This window comes from Arachis stenosperma, chromosome 2 (genome assembly GCF_014773155.1).
Source record: "Arachis stenosperma cultivar V10309 chromosome 2, arast.V10309.gnm1.PFL2, whole genome shotgun sequence".
Classification (NCBI taxonomy): Eukaryota; Viridiplantae; Streptophyta; class Magnoliopsida; order Fabales; family Fabaceae; genus Arachis; species Arachis stenosperma.
In genome coordinates, this window is record NC_080378.1 from 24704690 (window position 1) to 24720245 (window position 15556).

Sequence of the window (15556 nt, forward strand, 5' to 3'; positions counted from 1 at the left end):
TAGCTTTTTGCCTCTGAATAGTTTTGGCATCTCACTTTATCCTTTGGGACTCAGAATGATTGGCTTCTTTAGGAACTCAGAATCCAGATAGTGTTATTGATTCTCCTAGTTAAGTATGATGATTCTTGAACACAGCTACTTTATTGAGTCTTGGCTGTGGCCCAAAGCACTCTGTCTTCCAGTATTACCACCGGATACATACATGCCACAGACACATAATTGGGTGAACCTTTTCAGATTGTGACTTAGCTTTGCTAAAGTCCCCAACTAGAGGTGTCCAGGGTTCTTAAGCACACTCTTATTGCCTTGGATCACAACTCTTTTTTTTTTTCTTTTTCTTTCTTTTTCTATATATTTTTTTTTTCGTTTTCTTTTTCTCCCCTTTTTTTTTCGTTTTTCTTCTCTTTTTTTTTTTGTATTCACTGCTTTTTCTTGCTTCAAGAATCATTTTTATGATTTTTCAGATCCTCAGTAACATGTCTCCTTTTTCACCATTCTTTCAAGAGCCAATATTCATGAACCACAAATTCAAAAGCCATATGCACTGTTCAAGCATACATTCAGAGAACAAAAGTGTTGCCACCACATCAAAATAATTAAACTGTTATAAAATTCAAAATTCATGCAATTCTTTCCTTTTCAATTAAGCATGTTTTTATTTTAAGAAGGTGATGGATTCATAGGACATTCATAGCTTTAAGGCATAAACATAAGACACTAATTCATAAGACACAACATGGATAACATAAGCACTAAAATTTGAAAAACAGAAGAATAAAGAACACAGGTCCACCTTAGTGATGGCGGCTCTTCCTTCCTCTTGAAGGTCTATGGAGTGCTTGAGCTCCTCAATGTCTCTTCCTTGCCTTTGTTGCTCCTCTCTCATGATTCTTTGATCTTCTCTAATTTCATGGAGGAGAACGTGTTCTTGATGCTCCACCCTTAGTTGTCCCATGTTTGGAACTCAATTCTCCTAGGGAGGTGTTTAGTTGCTCCCAATAGTCTTGTGGAGGAAAGTGCATCCCTTGAGGTATCTCAGGGATCTCATGATGAGAGGGGTCTCTTGTGTGCCCATCCTTTTCTTGGTAATGGGCTTATCCTCATCAATGGTGATGTCTCCCTCTATGTCAACTCCAACTGAATAACAGAGGTGACAAATGAGGTGAGGGAAGGCTAACCTTGCTAAGGTAGAGGACTTATCCGCCACCTTGTAGAGTTCTTGGGCTATAACTCATGAACTTCCACTTCTTCTCCAATCATGATGCTATGGATCATGACCCGGTCTAAAGTAACTTCAGACCGGTTGCTAGTGGGAATGATTGAGCGTTGGATAAACTCCAACCATCCTCTAGCCACGGGTTTGAGGTCATGCCTTCTCAGTTGAACCGGCTTGCCTCTTGAATCTCTCTTCCATTGTGCGCCCTCTTCACATATGACTGTGAGGACTTGGTCCAACCTTTGATCAAAGTTGACCCTTCTTGTGTAAGGATGTTCATCTCCTTGCATCATAGGCAAGTTGAACGCCACCCCACACTTTCCGGACTAAAATCCAAGTATTCCCCCGAACCATAGTAAGATAATTCTTTGGATTCGGGTTCATACTTTGATCATGGCTCTTGGTGATCCATGCATTGGCATAGAACTCTTGAACCATCAAGATTCCAACTTGTTGAATGGGGTTGGTAAGTACTCCCAACCTCTTCTTTGGATCTCATGGCGGATCTCCGGATATTCACCCTTTTTGAGTGAAAAGGGGACCTCGGGGATCACCTTCTTCAAGGCCACAACTTCATAGAAGTGGTCTTGATGCACCCTTGAGATGAACCTATCCATCTCCCATGACTCGGAGGTGGAAGCTTTTGCCTTCCCTTTCCTCTTTCTAGAGGTTTCTCCGGCCTTGGATGCCATAATGGTTATGAAAAAGCAATGCTTTTATCACACCAAACTTAAAATGTTTGCTCGTCCTCGAGCAAAAGAAGAAAGAAGAGAGTAGAAGAAGAAGAAATGAGGAAGAGGGAGATGGTGGTATTCGGCCAAAGAAGGGGGAGAAGTGGTGTTTTGGTTGTGTGAAAATGAAGGAGTGAAGAAGGGTATTTATAGGAGAGAGGGGAGATGGGGTTCGGCCATATTGGTGGGTTTGGGAGGGAAAGTGGTTTGAATTTGAAGGGTGAGGTTGGTGGGGTTTTATGAAGGATGGATGTGAGTGGTGAAGAGAAGATGGGATTTGATAGGTGAAGGGCTTTTGGGGAAGAGGGGTTGAGGTGATTGGTGAATGGGGGAAGAGAGAGAGTGGTGGTGGGGTTGGGGGGATCCTGTGGGGTCCACAGATCCTGTGGTGTCAAGGAAAAGTCATCCCTGCACCAAATGTTGCTCAAAATCACGTTTTGAGCCATTTCTGGCGTTAAACGCCGGCTGGTGCCCATCCTGGCGTTTAACGCCAGGTTCTTGCCCTTTTCTGGCGTTTAACGCCAGTCTGGTGCCCCTTTCTGGCGTTAAACGCCCAGAATGGTGCCAGACTGGGCGTTAAACGCCCAACTGCTAGGCTACTGGCGTTTGAACGCCAGCAGCTTCTTCCTCCAGGGTGTGCTGTTTTTCTTCCTGTTTTTCATTTGTTTTTGCTTTTTCAATGGATTTTGTGACTTCTATGATCATCAACTACAAAGAACATAAAATAACAAAAGAAACTATATAAATATAATCATTGGGTTGCCTCCCAACAAGCGCTTCTTTAATGTCAGTAGCTTGACAGAGGGCTCTCATGGAGCCTCACAGATATTCAGAGCAATGTTGGAACCTCCCAACACCAAACTTAGAGTTTGAATGTGGGGGTTCAACACCAAACTTAGAGTTTGGTTGTGGCCTCCCAACACCAAACTTAGAGTTTGACTGTGGGGCTCTTCTTGACTCTGATTTGAGAGAAGCTCTTCATGCTTCATCTCTATGGTGACAGAGGGATATCCTTGAGCCTTAAACACAAAGGATTCTTCATTCACTTGAATGATCAGTTCACCCTATCAACATCAATCACAGCTTTGCTGGGCTAGGAAGGGTCTGCCAAGGATGATGGATTCATCCATGCTCCTCCCAGTCTCTAGGACTATGAAATCAGTAGGGATGTAATGGTCTTCAACTTTTACCAAAACATTCTCTACAAGTCCATGAGCTTGTTTTCTTGAGTTGTCTGCCATCTCTAATGAGATTTTTGCAGCTTGTACCTCAAAGATCCCTAGCTTCTCCATTACTGAGAGAGGCATGAGGTTTACACTTGACCCTAAGTCACACATAGCCTTCTTGAAGGTCATGGTGCCTATGGTACAAGGTATGGAAAACTTCCCAGGGTCTTGTCTCTTTTGAGGTAATTTCTGCCTAGACAAGTCATCCAGTTCTTTGGTGAGCAAAGGAGGTTCATTCTCCCAAGTCTCATTTCCAAATAACTTGTCATTTAGCTTCATGATTGCTCCAAGGTATTTAGCAACTTGCTCTTCAGTGACATACTCGTCCTCTTCAGAGGAAGAATACTCATCAGAGCTCATGAAAGGCAGAAGTAAGTCCAATGGAATCTCTATGGTCTCATGTTGAGTCTCAGATTCCCATGGTTCCTCATTGGGGAACTCATTGGAGGCTAGTGCACGCCCACTGAGGTCTTCCTCAGTGGCGTTCACTTCCTCCCCTTCCTCTCCAAATTCGGCCATATTGATGGCTTTGCACTCTCTTTTTGGATTTTCTTCTGTGTTGCTTGGGAGAGTACTTGGAGGGAGTTCAGTAACTTTCTTGCTCAGCTGTCCCACTTGACCTTCCAAATTTCTAATGGAGGACCTTGTTTCATTCATGAAACTTTGAGTGGTTTTAATTAGATCAGAGACCATGGTTGCTAAGTCAGAGGGGTTCTGCGTAGGATTCTCTGTCTGTTGCTGAGAAGATGATGGAAAAGGTTTGCCATTGTTAAACCTGTTTCTTCCACCATTATTGAAACCTTGTTGAGGTCTCTCTTGATTCTTCCATGAGAGATTTGGGTGATTTCTCCATGAAGAATTATAGGTGTTACCATAGGGTTCTCCTAGGTAATTCACCTCTTCCATTGAAGGGTTCTCAGGATCATAAGCTTCTTCCTCAGATGAAGCCTCCTTAGTACTGCTTGGTGCATTTTGCATTCCAGACAGACTTTGAGAAATCAAATTGACTTGTTGAGTCAATATTTTATTCTGAGCCAATATGGCATTCAGAGCATCAATCTCAAGAACTCCTTTCTTCTGACTTGTCCCATTGTTCACAGGATTCCTTTCAGAAGTGTACATGAATTGGTTATTTGCAACCATCTCAATTAGCTCTTGAGCCTCTGTAGGCGTCTTCTTCAGATGAAGAGATCCTCCAACAGAGCTATCCAAAGACATCTTGGACAGTTCAGAGAGACCATCATAGAAATACCTATGATGCTCCATTCAGAAAGCATGTCAAAGGACATCTTCTGATCAATTGTTTGTATCTTTCCAAGCTTCATAGAGGATTCACCATCCTTCTGTCTGAAGGTTGGACTTCCACTCTAAGCTTACTCCATCTTTGTGGTGGAAAGAACTTGCCAAGAAGGCATTGACCAGCTTTTCCCAAGAGTCCAGGCTTTCTTTAGGTTGAGAGTCCAACCATATTCTAGCTCTGTCTCTTACAGCAAAAGGGAATAGCATCAGTCTATAGACCTCAGGGTCTACCCCATTAGTCTTGACTGTGTCACAGATTGCAAGAATTCAGCTAAGAACTGATGAGGATCTTCCATTGGAAGTCCATGGAACTTGCAATTCTGTTGCATTAGAGAAACTAATTGAGGTTTAAGCTCAAAGTTGTTTGCTCCAATGGCAGGGATAGAGATGCTTCTCCCATAGAAGTCGGGAGTAGGTGCAGTAAAGTCACCCAGCACCTTCCTTGCATTGTTTGCATTGTTGTTATTTTCGGCTGCCATGTCTTCTTCTTCTTTGAAGAATTCGGTCAGGTCCTCTAAAGAGAGTTGTGCTTTGGCTTCTCTTAGCTTTCTCTTCAAGGTCCTTTCGGGTTCAGGGTCAGCTTCAACAAGAATGCCTTTATCCTTGCTCCTGCTCATATGAAGGAGAAGAGAACAAGAAAGTGTGGAATCCTCTATGTCACAGTATAGAGATCCCTTAAGGTGTCAGAGGAAAAGAGAAATAGAAAGAAGAAGGAGGAGAAGAATTCGAACTTTATTAGAGAGAGTTCGAATTGTGCATTAAGAAGGAGTAGTACTCCATAAATAGAAGGATGTGAGAAGGAGGGAAGAGAATTTTCGAAAATTCAATTAAAAAGATTTTGAAAACATTTTGAAAATTTGATTGATAATTTTCGAAAATTCAAAGTGAAAAAGGAATCAAGTGATTTTTGAAAAAGATTTTTAAATTAGAAATCAAAAAGATGTGATTGAAAACTATTTTGAAAAAGATGTGGTTAAGAAGATATGATTGAAAAGTTATGGTTTTAAAAAGATTTGATTTGAAAACAATTTTAAAAGATATGATTTGAAAACAATTTAAAAAAAAAAAGATTTGATTTTAAAAATAATTGACTTGCCTAACAAGAAAAGATATGATTCAAACATAAAACCTTCCTTAACAGAAAAGGCAAAAAATGTTCAATCAAATCATTAATTGTTAGTAAGTATCTTTGAAAAAGGAAAGAAATTAATTTTGAAAACATTTGATTGAAAAGATATGATTTGAAAAAGATTTAATTTTGAAAAACTTTGAAAACTTGAAAAAAAAATTGATTTGAAAACAAAATCTTCCCCCTAGCACCATCCTGGCGTTAAACGCCCAAAATGGTATCCATTCTGGCGTTTAACGCCCAAAATGCACCCTTTTTGGGGTTAAACGCCCAACCAGGTACCCTGGCTGGCGTTTAAACGCCAGTCTGCCTTCTTCACTGGGCATTTTCGGATGCCCAGCTTTTTCTGTATAATTCCTCTGCAGTATGTTCTGTATCTTCAATTCTCTATATTATTGACTTGAGAAGACACAAAGTAAAAAATATTTTTGGATTTTTAATAATCAAAATGCAACAAGAATCAAATAACAATGCATGCAAGACACCAAACTTAGCAGTTTGTATACTATTGACACTATATGAGACACATAAACACTCAAGTCAAAAGAATTCAAAGATCAGAGTAAAAAATCATCAAGAATTACTTGAAGACCCTAAAGACACATGAATGCATGCAATTGACACTAAACTTAAGATGAGACACTAGACTCAAGCAAGAAATATTTTTGGTTTTTATGATTTTCTAATTTTTTTTGTGATTTTTGAAAATCAAGTGAAAACATCAAAATTCTTAATGAGAATTCCAGGAATCAGTGCAGTGCTAGTCTAAGACTCCGGTCCAGGAATTAGACATGGCTTCACAGCCAGCCAAGCTTCCAAAGAAAGCTTCGGTCCAAAACACTAGACATGGCCAAAGGCCAGCCAAGCCTTAGCAGATCACTGCTCCAAAAGCAAGATCAACAAGCTCTTGTGATGATAAGTTGAAACCTCGGTCCAATGAAATTAGACATGGCTTTACAGCCAGCCAGATTTCAGCAAATCATCATGAAACTCTAGAATTCATCTTCAAGAATTTTGAAAAAATAAATGCCTAATCTAAGCAACAAGATGAACCGTCAGTTGTCCATACACAAGAACAATCCCCGGCAACGGCGCCAAAAACTTGGTGCACGAAATTGTGATCAATACTTTTCAAAACATAAACAATCCCTAGTAATGGCTCCAAAGACTTGGTGCTCAATACCATGGCATAAACACAACTTCGCACAACTAACCAGCAAGTGCACTGGGTCGTCCAAGTAATAAACCTTACGCGAGTAAGGGTCGATCCCACGGAGATTGGTGGTATGAAGCAAGCTATGGTCATCTTGTAAATCTCAGTCAGGCAGACTCAAATGTATAATGGTGATGAACGAAAATAACATAAAAGATAAGGATAGGAATACTTATGTATATCATTGGTGTAAGAGCTTCAGACAAGTGTATGAAGATGCCTTCCCTTCCGTCTCTCTGCCTTCTTACTGTCTTCATCCAATCCTTCTTACTCCTTTCCATGGCAAGCTTGTGTAGGGTTTCACCGTTGTCAATGGCTACCTCCCATCCTCGCAGTGAAAGCTAATGCACGCACTCTGTCACAGTACTGCCAATCACCGGTGTGGTTCCCTCCCCTACCGGAATAGAATGCAGTGATTCTTTTGCGTCTGTCACTAACGCCCAGCAGGTTACAGGTTTGAAGCACGTCACAGTCATTCAATCATTGAATCCTACTCAGAATACCACAGACAAGGTTAGACCTTCCAGATTCTCTTGAATGCCGCCATCAGTTCTTGCCTATACCACGAAGACTCCGGTTAAAGAATCCAAGAGATATTCACCAAGCCTCGAATGCTTGTAGAACAAGAATGGTTGTCAGTCACCTTGTTCATAGGTGAGAATGATGATGAGTGTCAATCATCACCTTCATCAAGTTGAAGAACAAGTGATATCTTGGTAAAAGAACAAGCGGAATTGAATAGAAGAACAATAGTAATTGCATTAATACTCGAGGTACAGCAGAGCTCCACACCTTAATCTATGGTGTGTAGAAACTCCACCGTTGAAAATACATAAGAACAAGGTCTAGGCATGGCCGAATGGCCAGCCTCCCAAAGTGAGTTCAATCATCAAAACATGATCAAAAGACTCTCTATCCAGCTCTCCCATACAATAGTAAAAGGTCCTACTTATAGAAAACTAGTAGCCTAGGGTGTACAGAGATGAGTAAATGACATAAAAATCCACTTCCGGGCCCACTTGGTGTGTGCTTGGGCTGAGAAATGAAGCATTTTCGTGTAGAGACTTGTCTTTGGAGTTAAACGCCAGCTTTGGTGCCAGTTTGGGCGTTTAACTCCCATTTAGGTGCCAGTTCCGGCGTTTAACGCTGGAATTTCTGTAGGTGACTTTGAACGCCGGTTTGGGCCATCAAATCTTGGGCAAAGTATGGACTATCATATATTGCTGGAAAGCCCAGGATGTCTACTTTCCAACGCCGTTGAGATCGCGCCAATTGGGCTTCTGTAGCTCCAGAAAATCCACTTCGAGTGCAGGGAGGTCAGAATCCAACAGCATCTGCAGTCCTTTTCAGTCTCTGGATCAGATTTTTGCTCAGGTCCCTCAATCTCAGCCAGAAAATACCTGAAATCACAGAAAAATACACAAACTCATAGTAAAGTCCAGAAAAGTGAATTTTAACTAAAAACTAATAAAAATATACTAAGAACTCAACTAAAACTACTAAAAACATACTAAAAACAATGCCAAAAAGCATACAAATTATCCGCTCATCAAGAACGCTACCAAGTTTTTGGCACCATTATTGATGATCACAATTTCGTGCACCAAGTTTTCGGCGCCGTTGCCGGGGATTGTTTGAGTTTGGACAACTGACGGTTCATCTTGTTGCTCAATTTAGGTAATTTTCTTTTCAAAAAGTTTTCAAAAAAATCTTTCAAAATTTTTTTTATTTGTTTTCGTTTTTCTAAATATAATTTTCGAAAAAAAATACAAAAAAATAATAAAATCATAAAAATAAAAAATATTTTGTGTTTTTTGTTTGAGTCTAGTGTCAATTTTTAGGTTTGGTGTCAATTGCATGTTTTTTAAAAAAAATTTATGCATTTTTCAAAAATTTCATGCATGGTGTTCTTCATGATCTTCAAGGTGTTCTTGACAAGTCCTCTTGTTTGATCTTTATGTTTTCTTGTTTTGTGTCTTTTGTTATTTTTTCATATGCATTTTTGCATTCATAGTGTCTAAGCATCAAAGATTTCTAAGTTTGGTTTCTTGCATGTTTTCCTTTTCTTGAAAATTTTCAGAAATAAGTCTTGATGTTCATCTTGATCTTCAAAGTGTTCTTGGTGTTCATCTTGACATTCATAGTTTTCTTGCATGCATCTTGTGTTTTGATTCATAATTTTCATGTTGTGAGTCATTTTTGTGTTTTTCTCTCTCCTCATTAAAAATTCAAAAATAAAAAAATATCTTCCCCTTATTTCTCTAAAAAATTCGAAAATTTGAGTTGACTTAGTCAAAAAATTTTAAAACTTAGCTATTTCTTATAAGTCAAGTCAAATTTTCAATTTTAAAAATCCTATCTTTTCAAAATCTTTTTCAAAAATCAAATCTTTTTCATTTTTTTTATTATTTTCAAAAATTTTTAAAATTTATTTTCAAAATCTTTTTCTTATCTTTATTTCAAAATTTCTAAAATTTTACTAACAATTAATGTGATTGATTCAAAAGTTTGAAGTTTGTTACTTTCTTGTTAAGAAAGGTTCAATCTTTAAATTCTAGAGTCATATCTTTTAGTTTCTTGTTATTCAAGTAATCAATTTAAATTTTAAAAGTCAAATCTTTTCCAAAATATCTTTTTCAAAATATCTTTTTCAAATAATATCTTTTTCAAAATTGATTTCAAAAATCTTTTCTAACTTCTTATCTTTTCAAAATTGATTTTCAAATCTTTTTCAACTAACTAATTAACTTCTTGTTATTTCTTATCTTTTTCAAAACCACCTAACTACTTTCCTCTCTCTAATTTTCGAAAATTACCTCACCCTTTTTCAAAATATTTTTTAATTAACTAATTGTTTCAAATTTTAATTTTAATTTTATTTCTTCTCTTAATTTTCGAAAATCACTAACCCTTTTTCAAAATTAATTTTCGAAATTCTCTCTCTCATCCCTTTCTATTTATTTATTTAATTGCTAACACTTCTCTTCATCTTAAAAATTTGAACCCCCTCTTCTTCTCTGAGTTTGAATTTTCTTCTTTTCCTTCTTGTATTCTTTTCTTCTTCTACTAACATAAAGGAATCTCTCTACTGTGGTAAAGAGGATCCCTATTATTATTTTCTGTTCCCTTCTTTTTCATATGAGCAGGAGCAAGGATAAGGACATTCTTGTTGAAGCAGATCCTGAACCTGAAAGGACTCTGAAAAGGAAACTAAGAGAAGCTAAATTACAACAATCCAGAGACAACCTTACAGAAATTTTCAAAAAAGAAGAGGAGATGGCAGCCGAAAATAATAATGCAAGGAGGATGCTTGGTGATTATACTACACCTACTTCCAAGTTTGATGGAAGAAGCATCTCAATCCCTACCATTGGAGCAAACAATTTTGAGCTGAAGCCTCAACTAGTTGCTCTAATGCAACAGAACTGCAAGTTTCATGGACTTCCATCAGAAGATCCCTATTGGTTTTTAACTGAGTTCTTGCAGATCTGTGAGACTGTTAAGACTAATGGAGTAGATCCTGAAGTCTTCAGGCTCATGCTTTTTCCTTTTGCTATAAGAGACAGAGCTAGAACATGGTTGGACTCACAACCTAAAGATAGCCTGGACTCTTGGGATAAGCTGGTCACGGCCTTCTTGGCTAAGTTCTTTCCTCCTCAAAATCTGAGCAAGCTTAGAGTGGATGTTCAAACCTTCAAACAAAAAGATGGTGAATCCCTCTATGAAGCTTGGGAAAGATACAAGCAGATGACCAAAAGGTGTCCTTCTAACATGTTTTCAGAGTGGACCATTTTGGATATATTCTATTATGGTCTATCTGAGTTCTCTAAGATGTCACTGGACCATTCTGCAGGTGGATCCATTCACCTAAAGAAAACGCCTGCAGAAGCTCAAGAACTTATTGACATAGTTGCAAATAACCAATTCATGTACACTTCTGAGAGGAATTCTATGAGTAATGGGACGCCTCAGAGGAAGGGAGTTCTTGAAATTGATGCTCTGAATGCCATATTGGCTCAGAACAAAATGTTGACTCAGCAAGTCAACATGATTTCTCAAAGTCTGAATGGATGGCAAAATGTGTCCAACAGTACTAAAGTACTAAAGAGGCATCTTCTGAAGAAGAAGCTTATGATCCTGAGAACCCTGCAATGGCAGAGGTAAATTACATGGGCGAATCCTATGGGAACACCTATAATTCTTCATGGAGAAATCATCCAAACTTCTCATGGAAGGATCAACAAAAGCCCCAACAAGGCTTTAATAATGGTGGAAGAAACAGGATCAGCAATAACAAGCCTTTTCCATCATCTTCTCAGCAACAGACAGAGTATTCTGAGCAGAGCTCCTCTAGCTTAGCAAACATAGTCTCTGATCTGTCTAAGGCCACTTTAAGTTTCATGAGTGAAACAAGGTCATCCATCAGAAATTTGGAGGCACAAGTGGGTCAGCTGAGTAAGAAAATCACTGAAACTCCTCCTAATACTCTCCCAAGCAATACTGAAGAGAATCCAACAAGAGAGTGCAAGGCCATTGACATAATCAAAATGGCCGAACCTAGAGAGGAAAGGGAGGACGTGAATCCCAATGAGGAAGACCTCACGAGACGTCTCCTAGACAAGAAGGAGTTCTCTATTGAGGACCTAAAGGAATCTGAGGCTCATATAGAGACCATAGAGATTCCATTAAACCTCCTTCTGCCATTCATGAGCTCTGAAAACTATTCTTCCTCTGAAGAGGATGAAGATATAACTGGAGAGCAAGTTGCTCAATATCTAAGAGCTATCATGAAGCTGAATGCCAAGTTGTTTGGTAATGAGACTTGGGAAGATGCACCTCCCTTGCTCATTAGTGAACTAGATAGATGGGTTCAGCAAACTTTACCTCAATAGAAATAAGATCTTAGTAAATTCTTAATACCCTGTACCATGGGCACCATGACCTTTATTTGAGAAGGCTCTGTGTGACCTGGGGTCAGGTATAAATCTTATGCCACTCTCTGTAATGGAGAAACTAGGAATCTTTGAGGTACAAACTGCCACTTTCTCATTAGAGATGGCAGACAAGTCAATAAGACAAGCTTATGGAATGGTAGAGGACGTGTTAGTGAAGGTTAAAGGCCTTTACATTCCTGCTGATTTCATAATCTTAGACACTAGAAAGGAAGAAGACGAATGCATCATCCTTGGAAGACCCTTCCTAGCCACAGCAGGAGCTGTGATTGATGTTAATAGTGTAGAATTAGTCCTTCAATTGAATGGGGATAACCTTGTATTTAAGGCCCAAGGTTATCCCTCTATAAACATGAAAAAGAGGCACGATAAGCTTCTCTCAATACAGAGTCAAACAAAGCCCCCACAATCAAACTCTAAGTTTGGTGTTAGGAGGCCACAACCAAACTCTAAGTTTGGTGTTGAACCCCCATATTCATACTCTAAGTTTGGTGTTGGAAGGTCCCAACAATGCTCTGAACATATGTGAAGCTCCATGAGAGCTCACTATCAACCTATTGACATTAAATAAGCGCTTATTGGGAGGAAACCCAATTTTTATTTATCTATATTTTTATTGTTCTTTTATGTTTTATTAGGTTCATGATCATGTGGAGTCACTAAACAAATACTAAAATTAAAAACAGAATCAAAAATAGTAGAAGAAACAGCACACCCTGGAGGAAGAGCTTATTGGCGTTTAAACGCCAGTAAGGAGCATCTGGCTGGTGTTCAACGCCAGAACAGGGCATAAATCTAGCGTTGAACGCCAGAAATAAGCAGCAGCCTGGCATTTAAACGCCAGGATTACACCATAAGGAGAGCTGGCGTTAAACGCCAGAAACGAGCATGGAACTGGCGTTCAACGCCAGAAACATGCTGCAGCTTGGCGTTGAACGCCCAAAACAAGTATAGAGCTGGCGTTTAACGCCAGAAACAAGCATAAATCTGGTGTTAAATGCCAGAATTGCATGCAGAGGGCATTTTACACGCCTAATTGGTGCGGGAATGATAAATTCTTGACACCTCAGGATCTGTGGACCCCACAGGATCATCTCAGGATCTGTGGACCCCACAGGTTCCCCACCTACCTCAACTCACCCTCTCTCTTCTTCACACAACCCAATAACACTCTTCCCCAAAAACCCTTCACCAATCACCTCAATTTCTCTTCTCCATCACCTCTTCACCACTCACATCCATCCACTCTTCCCCATAAACCCCACCTACCTTCTAATTCAAAATCTCTTTCCCACCCAAACCCACCCTAAATGGCCAAACCAAACCCCTCTCCCTCCACTATATAAACCCCTCCATCCTTATTCATTTTCACACAACACAACCCTCTCTTCTCCCCCGTGACCGAACCCACACATCTCTCCCTCCCCTCCATATCTTCTTCTTCTCCTTCTATTCTTTCTCTTCTTTTGCTTGAGGACGAGCAACATTCTAAGTTTGGTGTGGTAAAAACATAGCTTTTTTGTTTTTTCATAACTATTGATGGCACCTAAGGCCGGAGAAATCTCAAGAAAGAGAAAAAGGAAAGACAAAAGCTTCCACCCCTGAGTCATGAGAGATGGAGAGATTCATCTCAAAAGCCCATCAAGACCACTTCTATGAAGTTGTGGCCAAGAAGAAGGTGATCCCTAAGGTCCCTTTCATGATCAAGAAAAATGAGTATCTGAAGATCCGACATGAGATCCAAAGAAGAGGTTGGGAGGTTCTTACCAACCCCATTCAAAAAGTCAAAATCTTAATGGTTCAAGAGTTCTATGCCAATGCATGGATCACTAGGAACCATGATCAAAGTATGAACCCGAATCCAAAGAATTATCTTACAATGGTTCGGGGAAAATGCTTAGATTTCAGTCTGGAGAATGTAAGGTTGGCATTCAACTTGCCTATGATACAAGAAGATGCACGCCCCTACACTAGAAGGGTCAACTTTGATCAAAGGTTGAACCAAGTCCTTATGGACATATGTGTTGAAGGAGCTCAATAGAAAAGAGACTCTAAAGGCAAGCCGGTTCAATTGAGAAGACTGGACCTTAAGCCTGTGGCTAGAGGATTGTTGGAATTCATCCAATGCTCCATCATCCCCACTAGCAACCGATCCAAAGTAACTGTAGATTGGGCCATCATGATCCATAGCATCATGATTGGAGAAGAAGTAAAAGTTCATGAAGTCATCTCTCTAGAACTCTACAAAGTAGCCGAAAAGCCCTCCACCTTGGCAAGACTAGCTTTTCCTCATCTCATTTTCCATCTATGCTACTCAGCTGGAGTTGTCATAGAAGGAGACCTCCTCATTGAAGAGGACAAGCCCATCACTAAGAAAAGGATAGAGCAAACAAGAGAGGCCATCCATGGATCTCAAGAGACGCATGAGGAAGCTCATCATCAAGAAATCCCTGAGATGCCTCAAGGGATGCACTTTCCTCCAAACAACTATTGGGAACAACTCAACACTTCTCTAGAAGACTTGAGTTATAACATGGACCAATTAAGGGTGGAGCACCAAGAGCACTCCATCATTCTCCATGAGATTAGAGAAGATCAAAGAGCTATGAGGGAGGAGCAACAAAGGCAAGGAAGAGACATAGAGGAGCTCAAGGATGCCATTGGTCCTTCAAGAAGAAGACGCCACCATCACTAAGGTGGACTCATTCCTTGTTCTTATTTCTCTGTTTTTCGATTTTTATGCTATATGTTTGTCTATGTTTGTATCTTTACTACATGATCATTAGTATTTAGCAATTATGTCTTAAGGCTATGAATAAATTCCATGAATCCTTCACCTTTCGTAAATGAAAAAATATTTTTAATACAAAAGAACAAGAAGTACATGAGTTTCGAATTCATCCTTGAATTTAGTTTAATTATATTGATGTGGTGACAATATTTTTTGTTCTTTGAATGAATGCTTGAACAGTGCATATTTTTTATCTTGTTATTTATGAATGTTAAAATTGTTGGCTCTTGAATGAATGATAAAAAAGAGAAATGTTATTGATAATCTGAAAATCATGAAATTGATTCTTGAAGCAAGAAAAAGCAGTGAATAACAAAAGCTTACGAAAAAAAGTGGCAAAAAAAATATATATAAAAGAAAAAGAAAAAGCAAGCAGAAAAAGCCAATAGCCCTTAAATCCAAAAGGTAAGGGTAAAAAGGATCCAAGGCTTTGAGCATCAATGGATAGGAGGGCCCAAGGAAATAAATCCAAGCCTAAGCGGCTAAATCAAGCTGTCCCTAACCATGTGCTTGTAGCATGCAGGTCCAAGTGAAAAGCTTGAGACTGAGTGGTTAAGGTCGTGATCCAAAGCAAAAGAGTGTGCTTAAGAGCTCTGGACACCTCTAACTGGGGACTTTAGCAAAGCTGAGTCACAATCTGAAAAGGTTCACCCAGTCATGTGTCTGTGGCATTTATGTATCCGGTGGTAATACTGGAAAACAAAGTGCTTAGGGCCACGGCCAAGACTCATAAAAGTAGCTGTGTTTAAGAATCAACATACTTAACTAGGAGAATTAATAACACTATCTGAACTCTGAGTTCCTATAGATGCCAATCATTCTAAACTTCAAAGGATAAAGTGAGATGCTAAAACTGTTCAGAAGCAAAAATCTACAAGTCCCGCTCATCTAATTAGAACTAATATTCATTAATATTTTGAGATTTATAGTATATTCTCTTCTTTTTATCCTATTTGATTTTCAGTTGCTTGGGGACAAGCAACAATTTAAGTTTGGTGT

The 15556-nt window shown here is 39.2% G+C and overlaps 1 non-coding gene across 1 annotated transcript; it reads right to left on the minus strand.

Annotated features, from left to right (window-relative positions):
* Positions 1-10483: 10483 nt before the first annotated feature.
* On the minus strand, positions 10484-10587 carry LOC130963819 (small nucleolar RNA R71). The gene has a single exon (XR_009079938.1). It is a non-coding gene; the product is annotated as a small nucleolar RNA R71 (small nucleolar RNA).
* Between the last annotated feature and the right edge of the window lie 4969 nt (positions 10588-15556).